The sequence below is a fragment of the Mauremys reevesii genome, linkage group 2 (genome assembly GCF_016161935.1).
Source record: "Mauremys reevesii isolate NIE-2019 linkage group 2, ASM1616193v1, whole genome shotgun sequence".
In the NCBI taxonomy this organism is placed as follows: Eukaryota; Metazoa; Chordata; order Testudines; family Geoemydidae; genus Mauremys; species Mauremys reevesii.
Genome location: NC_052624.1, coordinates 224,165,674 through 224,184,889, shown reverse-complemented (window position 1 = coordinate 224,184,889; position 19,216 = coordinate 224,165,674). Strand labels below are relative to the sequence as shown.

General features: G+C 42.4%; 1 protein-coding gene across 3 annotated transcripts in view; it reads right to left on the bottom strand.

Moving 5' to 3' along the window:
- CHD7 (chromodomain helicase DNA binding protein 7) overlaps positions 1 to 19,011 on the bottom strand; it is a 194,008-nt gene extending 174,997 nt beyond the window's left edge. For 2 of the 3 annotated variants that reach the window (XM_039523867.1, XM_039523864.1), the window contains exons 1-2: positions 18,647 to 19,011; positions 16,743 to 16,845 (exon numbers count right to left, since the gene is read on the bottom strand). The gene's annotated coding sequence lies outside the window, so the exon portion shown is untranslated. The remainder of the gene's footprint in view (positions 1 to 16,742; positions 16,846 to 18,646) is intronic. The other variant, XM_039523865.1, reaches the window with a different exon arrangement.
- Positions 19,012 to 19,216: the final 205 nt, after the last annotated feature.

Sequence of the window (19,216 nt, the reverse complement as noted above, 5' to 3'; positions counted from 1 at the left end):
TTATGGCTCCCATGATAACCACAACTTGATTCAGTTGCATATTTATATTATTTATACCATTGTATATTGAGAATTTATGTCATAACCAATTTACAGTTGCTGTGGGAATTGTAACTGAATTTCCTGACTTTATACACAAAGTCTCAACCAAAATACAATAGTTCATATTTTGGATTTATTTCTTTTAAATAGTACATTCACATTACATTGTGCATGTGGCATGCCCCAGCAAATGGAACACCCTACAGAGGGCACAAGATGTGCATGAGAAAGAGTGCAGAGTATGATGGCACATACAGGCCACACTCGTGGTTTCCTAAGGATGAGTATTCCGGGGTACTGGAAGGAAAAATGATACACAAACCAAAAAGAACAAGGAGCGGGGAGGAGGGATAGCTCAGTGGTTTGAGCATTGGCCTGCTAAACCCAGGGTTGTGAGTTCAATCCTTGAGGGGGCCATTTAGGGAACTGGGGTAAAAATCTGTCTGGGGATTGGTCCTGCTTTGAGTAGTGGGTTGGACTAGATGACCTCCTGAGGTCCCTTCCAACCTTGATATTCTATGATTTTGTGGCACCTTAGAGACTAACAAATTTATTTGAGCATAAGCTTTCGTGGGCTAAAACCCACTTCATCGGATGCATGCAGTGGAAAATACAATAGAAAGATATATATACACACACACACACACAGAGAACATGAAAAAAATATGTGTTGCTATATCAACTCTAATGAGACTAGTCAATTAAGGTGGCCTATCATCAGCAGGAGAAAAAAAAACTTTTGTAGTGATAATCAGGATGGCCCATTTCAAACAGCTGACGAGAAGGTGTGAGTAACAGTAGGGGGAAAATTAGCATGAGGAAATAGGTTTTACTTTGTGTAATGACCCATCCACTCCCAGTCTTTATTCAAGCCTAATTTAATGGTGTCCAGTTTGCAAATTAATTCCAGTTCTACAGTGTCTCATTGGAGTCTGTTTTTGAAGTTTTTTTTGTTGAAGAATAGCGACTTTCAGGTCTGTAACTGAGTGACCAGGGAGGTTGAAGTGTTTTCCGACTGGTTTTTGAATGTTATAATTCTTGACATCTGATTTGTGTCCATTTATTCTTTTACGTAGACTGTCCGGTTTGGCCAATGTACATGGCAGAGGGGCATTGCTGGCACGATGGCAGTTTACATTGAATTTCAATGTGTACATCTATAGTACCAGATTTCACTGTGGTGTAAGAGTACTGGGTAAATAATGCCACACTGGATCAATTTTCTTCCAATAAGTCCAAGACACTTGTCAATGAGGAGTAAAACTGTGGGAAGTCTTAAAAATAAGCCACTGAAAGAATGAAATAAAAAGAATCCCCAAGTTAAACTGGTTTAAAAAAAAAAACACACCACACTCTCCTACAATGGAACTAAAACAAGCTTTAAAAAAAAAAACTGGCTATTTTTAAAAGGCTACACATGTGTAAGTCAGTCACCTTAGGGCAGGGGTTCTCAAACTGGGGGTCGGGACCCCTTGGGGTCACGAGGTTATTACATGGGGGGGTTGCAAGCTGTCAACCTCCACCCCAAACCCCGCTTTGCCTCCAGCATTTATGATGGTGTTTTTAATTTATAAAGGGGGGGGGGGTCGCACTCAGAGGCTTGCTACGTGAAAGTGGTCACCAGTAAAAAAGTTTGAGAGCCACTACCTTAGGGTTACTAGGCATGAGAAATTTAACTGTAGAGTTGTTGTTTTTCCAAAGTTCTAAGTGCCTTAAAAATAAGGCTTAAAATAAATATGCCTTAGCATTGTAGTAACCACATAACACAGTTTAATAACTGTTGTGACAAAATGACAAAAGGAAGTTCATAGTTAGAACAGATGGAGAAAACAGGATGGATTTATGAGTGAGAGCACATTACGTTTGAATTTCCTGCCCTATACTTTGTGTCACAAATATAATATTGACTTTAAGTAATAGTGTGCATTTAGTATGCATGTTTTAAATAATGTTCTTAGAAAAAAATATTTGTTTTTTTTTAAATAATAAAAAAAAAGACATCACGCCACAAATGCGCCTTCTTTATTTCCACAAAGCTCGATTTCAAGCCATACCTCACTGCTCCAAGGATGCATCTAAATGTCATGCTTCAAAACACTGCAACATGGAATGAAACAATGACCCCCGAAGAGGTGAATAACATGCACTGGTACAATTCTGCTATTTATTTTCAAGTTCTAAAGGACTGTATAAAAAGTTACCCTAGTTTGAGAACAAATTTCACAGCAAGGTATCTTTTTATAGTTTCATTATAAACTCTTGGGCAGGGTTTGCACCAAAAATTCTGACACTCTTATATACACCATAATGTGGACAGTACATCTTGCCTAGATACTACCAAATACATATGCTGGTTCTCACATTTGATCTATACCCAGACCAAGAACAACAAATATACATACACGCAGGTTTTAGGTTATATATTTTTCAATACCGTAAAAAGATCAGAATTAGTAATTTTATAGAATGTTGTTTAAAAAAGTCTGAAGGCAAGGGAATTCAAAGTTGCACTTAAGTCTGGAAATATGTACAATTCATTAATCAGGGTGTTTTTGGAGTATCTTTAGTCTATTTACATATTTCCTGATTTTAACAGCTTAAAAGGGGCATTGTCAACTGAAGTCAGTCTGAAAATGTTTTACCTAGTATTCTTACAAGCAACACTTAAGATTACTATAATAAAGAACTATGAAGGTTAAATAAGATAAGCACTCAAAAGTTAGGAAATGCAAGAGTTATGGTAAACCCATGCAACTTTGAGTCAGTCCCCTTGAGTATAGGTGCATTTTGACAGTTTTGTCAAACATTGCATATAAAAACAGTAGCAAAGCCAGAAATAGAACCCAGCTCTGCTGATTCCTTGCCCGGTGCCTTAAACACAGGAGAGAATCCTCTATTCTTTCAGCCTTCCATCAGATTCATTGAACATACTGTGCACTGAATGAGGCAATGGTCATTTAGCTCTGTCAAGCATATGCACAAGCGGGCAGAATTAAAGTGGAATGGGCAACCTTACTTTTGTGGTCTACACTACCTAAACTTTGTAAGTGTCTACACTAAAATGTAGCTCCTACTGATATAACTTGCCCACAACACCGACTTAATAAATCCACCTCCATGAAAGGTGTAGCACTTAAGTCGATATAGTTAAGTCAATACAGTGTCACAGTAGACACTGATTTGCTTACATTGACTATCGCTGCCTTTCAGAAGGCATCCCACAACGTCCCACACCGACACTTACATCTGGTGCAAGCGCTCCTGGTGAGGACGTGCACCCCCGACACAAGGAGTGTAGTGTGGATGTGTAAAACTGACTCAATTACTGCAATGGCTGTACACTGTCAACCTAAGTTATGTCAATTGTGTAGTGTAAACATGCTCTGAGTGCTTGAATTTACAAGCATGACATTCTTTAATCAGTATTGGACAAGAAAAAATTAACAAATTTTATCTGGAATCATTATTGACCTTCACTAGGGTCCTCAAGAGGGTTTGAGATCAAGACCTTTAGGTCCACAGCAGAGACATATAGCATTGAAGGTGAACTAGCAGCTTCACTAGTAGCAGTCAGTTAACTCTCTGAACCAGTCACTAATGAGGGGTAGGATACAAACTATGCCAGTTGCTTGTACAATTATTTTCTAGACAATAATGGACTGTTAGGAATAAGAATTTCTAGGCTTTATTCCTTGCTCTGCAAGGCAGCATGATCTAGTGATTACTGACACCAGAACCTAATAAATCTGGCATATCCATTCTGAAAGGCAGCATGACTGCAGATGAGACTTAGAGCGGTCTCTAATATGGCAGACTCATCTTCAGCTTTGATGTGATCTTATGCAACTTCTCAGTTTACCCCCATTTTACAGATGAGGTTGAGATACTTACCTGCCTCCTAAATTAGGAGCAAAAACCCTTGCTCAAGAACTGAAATTAAAACTCTGCCTCCTCCTGGCTTCCAACCCAACACTTCTTCCCTTAAAACAAAGAGGTGACTGCTTTTGCATATCAACAATAGCTCACACTCTCTAAGGCTGGAGAATATGCTCAGTGCAGACAGAAGGTTCAAAGCTGCAGCAAACCTTGAATAAGCATGTATAAACGGTGATTTTCAGAGGCTTATAAATTGGCCAAATTTCTACGGATTTTCATGATAGTAAAATGCACCTCATCCCATGAGTACATCCCTGACAAATTACAAATCCTACTTGAAACAAGGCAGTAAAGCTCTTCAAAGAAAGTTTTTTAAAAAACATTGGCAAAATACATATTTTCCCCTAGCCTTAGTCTCAGAAGTGGCTGTGTCATATTTGCTGAGATTTTCCTAAAATATTCAGCCTGAAGCAGTGACCAAGCATGGAAAATTTCAGTCAAAATGGTTAAAGTTAGGCAAAGTTATAAGCAACTGAAAACAGGGGCTTGTAATGGAAAATGTTAGGCAATCTAAACTATAAAACTCCTACCAACTCTGCCTATAGCAGAACAAGATTTTTTTTAGTTTATTTATTGTGTGTCTTTGACAGCATTTCATGTATATTACGTTTCACCACTTCCCCTCTATAACTAGTTTCCTATGTTTAGGTGTCTTCCCCCAACAAAGACACACACGCGCGCGCACACACACACCCCCACACACAAAAAACCACTAATTTCTGCAAGTTCTGAAATTTTTTAAAGGGAGTTAAAGGGTAGGTGTGATACTTAAAAATACTTATGGAGGGATACTCAAAAGTGCTCAGCATTAAACTAATTCTGCTCCCAACGATCATGCCAACATACTTTTATAGAAAGTAGCAATAAGACATAATTAAAATGTATATAACACTAAGATCATTGATGAAATGTGCTACGTAAAGGCTAAGGCTTATTAACCCCATTGTGGCAGGCCTGAAAATACCATTATGAATTTAGGAAAACAGTTTAGAATAAAACTCAGATTCCTGCATGTGTTTGTTCGGTCCACCAGACAAAAACTAACTAGTCTCTCAGTAGACTTATAAAGACTGACCAAATATTGGTCTCATAGGGTATGTCTAGACCAGAGGTGGGCAAACTACAGCCCGGGGGGGGGGGGGGGGGGGGGCCCAACCGGCCCTTCAGACATTTTAATCTGGTCCTTGAGCTCCCGCCAGGGAGCAGGGTCCGGGGCTTGCCCCGCTCCAGTGCTCCAGCCGGGGCGCAGGGTTTGGAGCTTAGCCCGTTCCAAGCATGCCGTGGCTCTATGCGGCTCCTGGAAGCAGCGGCATGTCCCCCGCTCCAGCTCCTACATGTAGGGGCAGCCAGGTGGCTCCACCCCAAGCACTGCCCCCGCCCCAAGCACTGCCCCCACAGCTCCCATTGGCCAGGAACCATGGTCAATGGGAGCTGCAGGGGGTGACGCCTGCAGATGGGGCAGCATGCAGAGCTGCCTGGCAGTGCAGGAACCGGAGTGGGGACATGCTGCTGTTTCCAGGAACTGCTTGAGGTAAGCACCACCAGGAGCACACTGACCCCCTCACGTGCCCCAACCCCCTGCCCCAGCCCTGATCCCCCTCCCACCCAAAGTACCCTCCTGCACCCCCAACCCCTCCATCCCCAGCCCCACCCCAGAGACCTCACCCCAACCCCTTGCCCCAGCCTGAAGCCCCCTTCTGCACCCTGAACTCCTCATTTCTGGCCCCACTCCACAGCCCGCACCCCCAGACAGAGCCTTCACCCCATCCTGCACCCCAACCCCCAATTTCGTGAGCATTCATTGCCCACCATACAATTTACATACCCAAATGTAGCCCTTGGGCCAAAAAGTTTGCCAACCCCTGGTCTAGACTGCAACTGGGAGGTGTGATTGCAGTATGTACAGACATATCTGAGCTAGCTTTGGTCAAATTCAAGTTTTGCACAAAGATCAAGGGTAGTTTATGGTCTTTACATAGTAGCTCAAGCTTTTGTTTACTATTTGTTCATTGCCTTGCCACATTGGGCCTCAGGCAAAGGGAAATATACTCACTCTTAGGGTACATCCAGCCTACCCGCCGAATCGGCGGGTAGCGATCGATTTTGCGGGGATCGATATATCGCGTCTCATCTAGACACGATATATCGATCCCGAATGCGCTCCCATCGACTCCGGAACTCCAGCGGAGCGAGTGGCGGTAGCGGAGTCGACGGGAGAGCCACGGACGTCGATCCCGAGCGGTGAGGATGGGAGGTAAGTCGGGATAAGATACTTCAACTTCAGCTACGGTATTCCTGTAGCTGAAGTTGCGTATCTTACCTCTGACTTGCATCTGAAGAAGTGGGTATTCACCCACGAATGCTCATGCTGCAGAACGTCTGTTAGTCTATAAGGTGCCACAGGATTCTTTGTATCTTACCTCGACACTGCCCCCAGTGTGGACCAGGCCTTATTTTTTCCTATTTGTCTCTTCCTTGTCTTTGTGTCCTCTGTTCTTTCCCCAGCATTTCTTGCAGCAATTCCCAATTCCCACCCCCAGCAGCTTCACTCCCACCAGCTTCCTCCTTTCATCCACTAAGTAGTTAATTAAAATGTTATCATTAGCCTATACAGTCAGCACCCCAGATAGATTACTGAGGAGCAGAGTTGTTCATATCTCTGAGTCATTGTTTCAGGCTCAATGTAGACTCAAGACATCGCCACTGCATTGAGCTACACTAGGAGAATGACTAGGAGTTTTCTTTTTATTTTAAATCTGAATCTGAGCATGCCATGCAGGCCACAAATGCATCCGAGACTAGATCTGGTCCCACTGCCAGATGTTTTACAGCCAGGTTCCAAAGCCCCTTAAAGCAAGAATGTAACTAAAATGTTCACTCTAAATACAATTAAATCCACCAGTCCTCACTGAGACTAACAGAAGCTTGTAACTTCAAGTTCCAGTCACTGGGGATATGACAAGCCAAAAATGTCAGCATTATCTTTTATTGAACCAACTTCTGTTGGTGAAAGAAACAAGTTTCAAACTCCACAGAGCTCTTCTTCAGATCTTCATGGCTAGCACAACATTGCAAACAGGAAACTAATCAGGAGTTAAAACCTCATTAAGAACTCATCTCAAATACACCTTGTCTACTTTGCCTCAAGCTTTCCAGAAGATTTCTACCCTACCATAAGTACACAGACATAAGATTTGGTTTTGAAAACAAAGGAGGAGGGGGAAGACCAAGTGGACTTTTAATAGAAAACTAGCTTAATCCTAACTGACTGAGAAATGTCTGCCCATAACACTGTAATCAATTTATGTATCTACACAATACAGCTGCTTGTCATTTGAAGAACCTAGCCCTTTAGAATAGTCTTGAAAATTATATCAAAACTATAGAAGCATTCTGTAAAGGGTACCCCAAGTGAGATACACAGCACAAAAATTCCTGTAAGTAATTTATGTAAGATGTTCATCCCTTCCTTGAGTGATGTATAAATGTGTTTAAGTATAACTGTCAATTTCTATTACTCTGGAGAACAGTGACAGCATAATATTAAAACTGCTCAGTTACTCACTGATATTTTACTTCATCCAATATCGCCTTCATGATTTCCCCACCCTTTTTAACCTAAGGAACATTTGATATGATGTGAGTTATATTACATTTGTTTATTTCAATAATATAAAGCTTTAGACTTACTCTAGAAAATAGCCTGAATCAGTATAATAGCAATAAACATCTGATGAGACCATGCTGAGAAGTTTCACAGGATACAAATTAATCCTGGATACACTCATTTGATTTTTTCATTAGTCTCATTACATTGGGCAAATATACAGGTGTGAATAATTGACACGATTGTGAGTGATTGCTAATTTGATAAAATTTGTGATATTCAAGTTGACTCACAGACTTGAGAAGTCAAATTGAGGACCTGAGGTTTGCCAAAATAGGAACTGCAAGGAAAGGACCAGTGGGATAATAGAAGCATTTTTTTTGTGAAGAGGCAATAAAGAAGATTAAGTATATCAGCTTAGGCAAGGCATTTTATACATGATTAAATCTTCAGGTTTCTCATCCCTCTATCCATAAAGAAATGAGTTTTGTCTTCACACACCATCTTAAGAGAACACAACTGAAGTCTACGTTTATTATCAAGTGCCTTTAGAGCACTCATATCCTCACTAACTGCAAGCAATTATGGTTTAAAAATAAATATATACGGTCTTGAGCCAAGATTACTCGTCTAACTCAATGACAATACACTCAACTGCAAAGCTCAGGAAACAGATTCTGATCCCACCAATAGCGTCCCTGCCTAATGCATGTATTGATGTTCATTGGGGATATTCAACAGCCTTCCACTGTATTGAAAGCTACAGAACTCTTTACTAAAGTAAAAGTCAGAATACACTATGTATGACATGTCTACAATTTAGGCACTCAGATTTTCCAGTGTACGAGAAGTTTTTGCAATAGATGTCAGATTAAGAAAAGCCTTAAGACAAAGTTAACTAGAAGCAGAGGATATTGCAATTAAACAGAAAAAACTCCTACTATTTTCACATTAAATAAAAAACTTGGCCATGAACAAAAAGGACAACCAAATTAGCTACCGTAACTATAAAGGCAACAGCTTAAATGACCATAAATTTCACAAAAGGCTTTATCATTAAGATTCTAAAAACCCATGTTCCTGATCAGCAGTCTTGCCAATTTTTCCTTAATACAAGAGGGAAAGTGTTCTCTTTTGAAGCCATCACCATTAATAAATATATTACAAGAGGATGACATCCATGCTCTCCAAAAACCCCGAGGAAAGTATTTTAAAGAGACAGCAAGCCCACAAATGGCAAGTTACGTTTCCATTTCCCAATGAGCGTTTGACCTAAATCTCTAGTTTCTTAGGTTTCTAGACCAGTACTCCCCCCCCCTTCCCGCAGTGGATAGATTTGCTATACTTTGTGAAAGACTGCCTAGTGCAGATATGCCATTTCACTTGAGAAACGATAAGTGAACACGTATCAAACACATCACTCCCACTGCAGAACTGGACTGTTTAAAGTAACAAATGGGCAGCTCAACTGCAAGACTCCTTGACTTGCTATTCACTCTGATGAAGTTAAGGCATGCAACTGCAACCAGTCATATACCTTGAGGCACCTCTACTTGCTTTCTCTCTATTTGTTTAGTGTCTGCATCAAGGAAATGCACCCTGTCCAAAAACTATGTCCACTTCCACTATTCAACCTTAAGCACCTAGCACAGACAAGTGGCTTTTCTGATCTGTGAAACCTAACATTAATCTTTTTCACATGAAAAATTCTCCTCAGAACAGAGATCTAATCTAGTACTTTACCCAACACTCCTCCAGTACTCAACCCTTCTAAAAAATTCTCTCAGCACTGAATAACTGTCTCCTTCTCTCTAGTATACCTTTTCTATTTCTTGAAAAATAGTCTTCTCAATATTCAGTCACTTTAGCAGGTTTTTAATCTAACCACAATAAAAAAAAAGCCAACACAAAAATACATTTTTTTCCTGTTTGACTTCTCCACTTCTCTTTAACCTCAATGCAGCCTTCAACACGTGACTCCAGGACAACCCTGCTCCCTCAAACTAGGAGTGATGCTGTAGTTATAGTTCTGCTTCTAGTTAATAAACCATTCTTTCCAATGGCAGTTCCACATCTGTGACAACACTCATTCTGTATGAAATGCCACAACATTCAAATTTTTATCATCTTTTTTCTAGGTAACAGTTTTTTTTGGGGGGGGGGGGGGAAGAGAAGAGGAGTTACTACACTTTTCTTGTCAAGTAGAGCTCCAGTAGTATGAAACATGAATTTCTTTTAAATATCACTTTCTCTTCTGAGGAAGGAATAGAACTTAAGAATCCTGCAACTGTGACTTCTTTATACAGAAGTAAGAAGATACAGTGTGGAAATCAAGACAGAGAGGAGGAAGGCAAGAAGGAACTACAGAAAGTCTGCTTATCTGTCTCCCAGACTAAGACAGGAAGGCTGAACCAAACAGAGGGAGAAAACAAATCTGCCCCCTCCCTCTAGTAGCCAGGTGAGCTCAAAATATAGCAGCCTCTTAGAAGAAAAGCTAACATGAAAGAGTGGCATTATCAAGCACACCTCTCCCAGACTTGTTAAGTCTCCTGCACCGGCAAGGTGCTCCTGTTTCTAGCTGCTTTCTAAATTGCTCCTGCTTAGGAGCTTAAATCAAGTGATTTAGAGAGCTGATGAGAAACTTTAAGGCTGAATCTCTACCATCAGGGCTGCTTGAGGCAGGATCTGGACTCTAGACATACAGGAGCCGGTGAGCAGTAACCAGCAGCCAGGGCCAGAGGTCCCCCAACCAGGGGGTAAGGGGCAAAGAGCAACCCCAAACAGCCACCCTAGCAGCACAGCCAAACTACCTCCCAGCTGATGACAGAAAGCAGATATCCTCCTTCTAACCCAGAACAAGCAGCAGCCTGCACCAGGGGCAAGCAATTCTTCATCACTCCAAGATATAGAAAAACTAGGGGCAGAGCCTCTGGTAAACACCAGATTTACCTAGATATCAACCCAGGGAAATTCCAGAGACAGCTATGAGCACAGCATTTCCTACACTCCTAAAGCCTGTTCCATGCTAGTTTTGTTAGTTCTGGTTATCAGGAAATTTGCTATCATATACATAAATATGGCAATACATATCACTGAATCATAGAATATCAGGGTTGGAAGGGACCTCAGGAGGTCATCTAGTCCAACCCCCTGCTAAAAGCAGGAACAATCCCCAGACAGATTTTTGCCCCAGATCCCTAGATGGCCTCCTCAAGAATTGAACTCACAACATTGGGTTTAACAGGGCAATGCTCAAACCACTGAGCTATCCCTCCCCCCCAAAAGCTAGAGTCATTTCTCCAAGATCTAGATTTCTAACTTTCAACTTTAACAGGTATGCTCTCCTATCTCAGCAAGTCTGGAGGTTTCAGCAAGATCGGGGAAGGGGTGCTACATACTGAACTATAAACTATAACATAGGCCTTGGAACCCAGTAGTTCACCATATCCATCTAGGATTTTACACCACACCTCATCAAAATATCTGAACAGCTCTTACCCTTATGCCCCTCCCCCATGCCAGCTTTTGAATCTGTCTCTAATAAATGTTTGATAGTTTTCAATTCAGATCTCTCCCCGATGATCTTACTTTCACCTTTATTCTAATACTAAACACCCCTCTCATCACCTTTAAAATGACTCCTCTCTGTCCTCTCTGCCAGTTTCTACCAAATAAACTTGTAGCTTTGTGTCACAACTTCCATCAGATAGGTGGATTAATAAATCTTTGTCAGAAAGAACACCTTGAGAGACAAATTACCCTCAGCTCCGATCTTCCACTTACTGAAACAATGAAAAGTGGAGGCATTCTTGACTTTGAATTCTTCTCTTCTCACACAGATAGTGAGATTTTAAGGTTTAGAGTATCATTCTCTCCCATGTATTGTACAGCTGCATCTCTACCTCCCTTTATTTCCTTTTTCCAGTGATGATCATAACCTCTCCATGGCCTTCTCAAGTCCCAATTCTTTAGGCTCCAGCCTTGTCAGAATGACACTTTCCGCATTATCTCTTACAAAGAATGCCTACAGGCTCTTCAACACATACAAGTCAGCCCCATTCCTGTGTGAATCCACTAGCTCCCAATTTCAAGATTCAGGACACAACTCCCCTTACTAAAATCTTCTTTGGACTTACCCCAGTCCCTTATCTCTCATGAAGGCTAGAGTATGTCTCCAGAAAAACTTTGTTCAAGTACCTTCTTCCTTATACCGCCTGTCACATGGAACAGCGTTCCTGTATCAACATAATTATTTCTATCTCATTTAAAATCTCATCTGCATACATTTTTCCCTTGCCTCTACCTCTTAACTAACTTCTCCAATCCACTATTTTAACTCTCAAGAATTCTAGGATAGAGTTTTCATGAAATGTACAACACAAAATAAAGCTTAATGTGTAAAGCTGTAAAATATTGAAAACATTTTCCTATTCAAAGATGCATGAATAATCCTGACTGCAACTTTCTGAAATATATAAAGTGATCAAGTTGAGCCATTCTGGCATTTTAGAGATAACACAACACATTCCCACTTGTTGGGTCAGAGTTTGGGTTCTAAACTGACTTCAGTGGGCTTTGGATCAGACCCTTGGTTCTTTACACTAGTTAGAAGCTCCCTTACATCTTAGGGACAAAGTAAGGTTAGGAATTGAGACACTTGATTATTTTTGTAACAAATCTTCAATATCTGACCCTAGCAACAAAATAAAATAAGCAACTCCATCAAGCAAACAAAGAGCAGCATAAACTGGGAGGTTTGACAAAGGACTTTTCAATGAAAATGTAAGAGGAGTGGTTCACTCTTAAGAGAAAAAACAAAGGAGATATTACAGGTATATTTTAAAATTGATACAAGATCTAATTTCTACCTACAGCAAAGTTTACTACACTTCACTTCATAAAACGTTTATGTTTAATAGTGGGAGTGAAATACCAAATGAGATATTTTTTAAAAAAAAGTATGGAGTTTGAATTGTCTACAAAAAAACCTCCAAATATTTGCATACAAGATAATTTATTGCAACATTTGATTACTAGAGCAGGGTTTAATAGACAACTACCTGTTGAAATTATGAGCTCACTATTATTTACAATGTAAAACTTAAAAAGTAACAACATCACAGACTAGAGGGTTTTAAAAGTTACTCAGCACTGCTTTCTGTTATTCACAGAAAGTCAACTTTTAATCATAGTAAACAAAGTGGGCTCATATTTCAATGAACTCTGAACAAAATAACCTCTAGGATCAAGATTATATATGGTGAAACTTAATTTTCCTCACAGAACCATTAGGAAGAAGGCAGACATTTTGGCTGCACTGACTTTTCCAGACAATTGATTCCTGAAGTTATTTATTCCCCACCATTCCCCTCAAGGCCCTCTCATTACAGCAATTGTCTCTATGTCAGAGGAAGGTTGGATACAGCTCCCTCCAAAGCCAGGCAACACAACACCCAAAATAGCTACAGGGGTCACAACATGAAGTGTTCCCTAGTTCATGACAGCAGGAGTTTGTTCCAGCACCCCGTTTAGGAGCTGACTGCAATTTGTATTGGGGGAGGGGGTGAGAGCCATTGAACCAAACTGTAAAGTCTGTATATAATGGAATCCACTTTAAGCCTGGGGGTGCACCCACACCCCCAGCACCGATACTCCCAAATGCCAATCAACTTTCAAAATAGAGAGTTCTGATACCATTAATCTGACCCATTATTAAATGAGTGGTCTTTATTTTTTCCCCATTTTTTAAAAAAGTTACATCCTTAAAAGTTTCACTGACATCAGTAGGTGTTTCCAGGTTTTAAGAAAAGCACACTATTTGATATAAACATAGAGAAGGGAAAAGAACAAACACGATGTTCAGAAACAGTTATGGGACAGTATGCATGAAATTAAAGAGGTCAGAAGCTTAGGGATAATCCGCTCCTACCTGATTTTTTCTAGATGCATATTTACACCTTTAAAAAAAATCACAGTTGGAAGATAGGAATTAATCAGTTTCTGTATACTTAAGAACATCCTTAAGAGTTTTGTTATCATATTGAGACACTTGGAACATATTCCCTATGTCACAGACAGCTTCTTATTGAATGGAATAATTATTTAGAAAATAGTGGAGAATAAAGGCATTTCCGTCTGTAACTATGCAATGTAATTTTCACTCTGAGCAATCCATGATAAAATAAGAGTCACAGAAAGTTAGATTATACGGCTAGAAACAAAACAGAATGAAGGAGTCCTTCATTCAAGTTTTAGCATCTTGCCAGAAGCGTTCTAAAAAAATAATGTTACATAGCCTGTAACTGCTGCTCTACAATAAGTTATCCATCTCTCTACAACAAAGGATCCTAAAACCAGATTAGGTCTCCTTAGAATAAACTCTTTTCCTCCTCTTAACTATGGTAGCATTCCAGCAACAGTAATCTTAAATTCTAGCTCAAATAAGTTATATTAGAGAGAGTCTTTATAGCAAGTGTCCTATTTATGGGAGTAAGACTGGTTGGGAAATAAAGAAAGAGGATGCATTAAGGAAGAAGTTGGAATCTGCCACAGATGGAACTAGGTAGTGTCAGCAGATTAATGCAACAGTCTTTTGCCCCTTTGGAGAACAGATTAAAAATGGAAATTAAGGTCTTGTCTACACAAGGAAGTTTTACCAGTGTAACTAAATCAGTTTAGTATAGTTTTCATATTGTAGGCAAGGCCTAAGCCACAACAGTAGAAAGTATGCTGTTTCACTCATATCGCCTCTGAGCATCACTAAACAATTCCCTAATCCAGAACAACTGGTAATCTATCCACAGGAACGACATAGGAGAGGGGTTGCAAGACAAGAATGAGGTATATTTGTAGAGATTGGGGAAACCTGCTGTGCAACTGCTCCACATCACCAGCCCCAACTTGATCCAGACAGCCTCATTTGTGAACACTAAATTCACCCATTCAAACATTCAGCAGATTTTAAAAGCCTTCCATCTGGAAATTAATTGACAGATATACTACCTACAGGAAATGAAGGCTAAAGATTTGGTATAGAATTAAAGGCACTTACATGTTTGTTTCCCCCCTTCCCCATCTTTCAGGCCCCTTCTTCCCTCCTCACATGTACTGCTTAAATGTGTCACATCAGAATTTAGATAGATATAGCCAGTATCAGACAATATAATACAGTCATGCCAATCCAAAGACTCACAATGCAAGATTTAGGAGATTCTCTTGAAATAGCATTGCAAATAATAATTAGTTTCTTATTAAGGCTTTTGCCCTTTACAGATGCACAAATCTGTTTTTCCCCACTGTCTCCTTATACTTAAGACTGTCTTTAGATAAGGGCCTAGGCCTTTTCCATTGAACATCTGAAGTTTAGGGCCTTTTTAGTAACATACTTTGTACTTGTACAGAGCTTTACTTTTGGCACCTTATATTTATAAAAATGGCGCAACATCTTCAGTCAAATCAAAATTGGCCTGTACAAAATTCCAGCACGGTGGCAGATGGCTTGAAAATATCTGAAGCTAATAAATAGCTAAAAAAAAGTTAAAAATAATCTTTGTAAGGCATCACAAATGATATTAAGTATTTAGATTATTTCTAATTATTAATATATGATAATCATAGATCAAGGTTGTAAACCTTATTTAAACTTTTAGATTGAAAATATACTAACTTTTCCAAAGTAGATATGTGCTATTTTATAAAATATTGAAGGGTTATATCAAATAGCTGTGGTATACAGTTTGCATATTCAAGGGGGGGGGGAACCACATTCCAGTGCTATTTAAAACAATTTCACACATCCATAGGAATAGGTATTTCAATGGAAGTCACCAAAACCATACTGAAGTTTAGCCTATTTGTGTACACTTTTTCTGCTTTCAGTAAGCCGGATTCCAGTCTCGTTATAAATTAATATTTCTGTTATGTCATTCCTTTACATACTAACATTTTAGAAGAGGATTAACATCCCTTCCAAATGTTTACACACTTTGATCAAAACTTTGTTGAATAGCCAGACAGGTAGTAAACTTGTGTGCATGTTCTAAATTAAGAGAAAGCAAGTTCTTCTATTGTTTAAACCAATTAATTTGAATTTTAAAAAATTAAAAGGCATACCATTACAGTGTTAAATATCTAGTGAGAAGCTTGGTTAGGTGTTTATCCAATTGATAGCAATGCAAGTTTAACTGACTACAGGATTCAAGCATAAATGATATAGTTTCGAACAAAGTATCTCTGGGAAAATGTCTTTTTTAAATTAAAGTGTTTGTAAGGTTTAAAGGGACTAAAAATAAGCAGCTAAAACAAAGTTAAGTGTTAAGCAGGACAGACCGTAAGGTTTGTGGCATTATCCATTTCTATCTAAAAACAAAAACACAAAACTATTGTTCTGTTTTCCAAAACTAGTGTTTGAAACTTCAAATAATGTTGTTCTCAGAGAAAGTAACTGTCATCTCTGAGAAGATATGGTATTAAGCTGAGAAAAGTTAAACTGCATAATATGAAATATATCTAGCACCTTTATAATGCCATATAAATATCAAAAGAAAACAAGTAGCATGCTTATTTTATCCTCTCAGCTAGAGATATAAATGTCAACATTGGTCCCATCACCTGTTACAAACCTCAGAAACAAATGGGTTAATTTCCCAATGTACTGCAGGTTATTTCGAAGGGAACTACTGCGATTTTCCCCCTATTGTTTAAACAGAGCAATTCTCTCTCTTAAAATAACCCCTATCTAGCTGTCTCACCACGGTTAAGTTCTTAAGCTACCCTGTTGTTCAGCATGTGTTATACAAAGCAACATGATTTTTTAAAAGGAAATTTTTGTTGAAAACTTTTGATGAAGAAACTATAAAGCTTAGAAGTCCCTCTCTCTGCTGTGCTTAGCGATGCAAAAAAGAGTCCTGCAACGTGCCCCAAGCATCCAGCTACATTTAGCTTTCAGCCTTTTTATTATCATTGTCAATGAATGGGCCCCAGTCAAATTAAAGCTGCCATTTTAGGTTAAAGACTGGAGAGTCTCTGTTGTGCAACAGCAAGACAAAAACACTCCAAGCGACAGATGCAGCATTCTCTCTGGAAAATGATGGATTTCAACTTTTATAAAAATAATTACTGGTCATGCTTTTAATATGAATTATATATTGATACTCACACATTACTGCAAACTAACGGGATTTATAATTGGGATAAATCAGCTACCCATGCTGCTAAGGTCATAGTCATTAAGATTTTTTGCCGTCGTTAGAATGGATGATCTGTGAGGAAATGAACAGAAACATTTTTTGTTCAACTTGTTTCTTTGTATCTCTCTTAGTCCCATATACAACGATAGAAAATGACAAACAGTTCCCTGAAAGCCATCTTTCAGTACAAACATTGCTCAGATTCTACTCTGATGAAAGTAAAATCGAGGCTCACATATACACAGAAAGAAACTTATTGCCCCGAGAAGGTTTTTCTGATATTCCCCAAACCAAAATCCACGCGAGAGCAAGTAACTGAAAAAACTCTCACAAACGAAAAATCTCGCCTAAATGTAGTTAGAAGGCACATTCAGTACCTTCCCAAACCAAAACAAAGGTAGAAAGTGGGGCAAGTACGTGGAGAGTTGTGTGGGGTATCTAACAATCTCTTAGTAATTCAAAGGGAACTCCCCGTGCATTGCTACTTTTCTTTTGTCCATTGTCCTTTTAAAAAACTAGTTTAAACCAAGGCGTGAGTAGAGTGTAAAAGTGATCTAAAGAAACCCGTCCGATTTAGGGCATGTGCACGAGAGTGACCCCCTTTCCCAGAACCGAGTGGCCCCTAAAATAGCACAGCCAGCAGTTCGGGGGGTACCCCAGAGTGTGAGAGGGTGTCCCCTTATGTAATGCTATCAAGATAAATGAATGCAACGTAATGATGGCTGCTCATTGCCTGCAGCTCCTTCTCCCTGAGTCTCACCAACAACCTTCCCTCCACCCCCCTCCACCTCCCCCCCCCCAGTGTCCGCTTCCCACTTCCACCAGCCCCCCCAGTCAGTACCCAACCCCGCCGCAGCAGCAACCCCAACCCTCAGCAGAGCAGGGAGACCCAGAGAGACAGACAGAGAGAGAATCGCCTGCCAGCCTCATTTCCCTGTGTGAATCAAACACAAACAACCCCCCCCCCTCCTCCTCCTTCCCTGACCGCTTGGCCTCAAACCACCTTTTCCGCTCACCCACAAAATGGCCTTGATTTCAGGGGGAGCAGCCCCAGCTCGTGTGCGCCCTGCCCAGCGCTCCGCTCCGGACCCAGCCTGGGGAGGGGGCCGGGGTAGGAAGGGGAACCGAGTTGGTTCGCAGGGTTAAGTCTCTATTATGCAGGCGCCGCCAGCACCAGTCCAGCTCGCGTTAGGTAGTGTCTCTCCCCCACCCCCTTCTCTTTCTTCTCCGGCTGTTGGAAGCAGCCGGGAGCCCCCTCGCCTGCCGGCCTCCCTCCCCCGGTCCCCTGCGTGTGGCTATCCCCCGCCCCTCCCGGGCAGAGACCCCCGGCGGCACCTCGTGTTCCCCCGCACACACACTCCCGGCCTCCCCGGGGGGCTCCCCCCGCGCCCCGGCTCCATGTGCCCGCCCGGGGACCGCGGGTGGGGTGGGAGGGGGGGGGCTCCCTCACTTTGTTAGCGCTTGTTGTGCTGCCGGCGCCGGGAGCAGTCAGCGTGGTCAGCGCTCCCCAGAGGGAGCCGCTCTCCCCGCGGCTCGGCCCCCCGCCTCGCCGCCCGCCCGCTCGCGCCCTCCTCCCTCCCTCGCGCAGTTTTACCCAACTTTTCCCCGGTTTCCATCGCCCTCCAAACTTGCGGAGCGGGCGGGGGTCCGAGCGGGCGGCCCGCCCCCCTCGCCCCGGGCAGCCGGAGCACAACAAAAAGCCCTTTGCCCGCGGGGCAGCGCCCCGCCGAGACCGCGCGGCCCCACGCGGGGGTGCCCCGGAGGGAGGGGCGCTGACACCCGGCTCCCCGGGGGGCAAGGACCTGCCGCGGGTCTCTCCCCCCCGCCATCCGGCCCCCGGTTCCCCGCCCGCCCGCGGCGCGGGGTCACTCACCGGGTCAGCGCAGGGCTGGCTGGGCTCGGTGTCCCCCGCTCGCTCCCTCGCTGCCCGCCCGCTGCCGAGGGGCCGGGGAGGAGGAGGGGACACGCTCCGGAGTTGGTGCCGCTGCCCGGGGCTGCGGCGGGGCTCGCACGCCCGGCGGAGTTGCTCCCTGGCGCCGGGAGTGCGGGGGCGGAGAAGGTCCCTGTCCGAGGTCAGCGCGGGTCCGGGGCCGTGTCGGGCTCTCCGCCGGGTCCCGGCTCCGCTCCGCTCCTTTGTGTAATTTTCACTCGATTCAAGTTTAATCCGATAGTTCCCGAGCGCGTCCGCAGGAGCCGAGCGAGACACCAGCCAGCCAGGCGGCTGCTGCTACCGCCCCCCTCCCGCCGCCACAAGGCGCGCCCCCGACACCGCCCCCTCCCCGGGGGCGAGCGCGCCCGCAGGCCCCGCCCATGCCCTACACGTCACCACCCAAGCCTGGCATAATTTATGCAAGAATCCAGCCCCGCTTGGGGGGGAGAAGGGTCACTAACCTCTCCCCCGCCTCACCGCCGGGCAGGGCCTGCTGCCCCTCGGGAGCCGCTT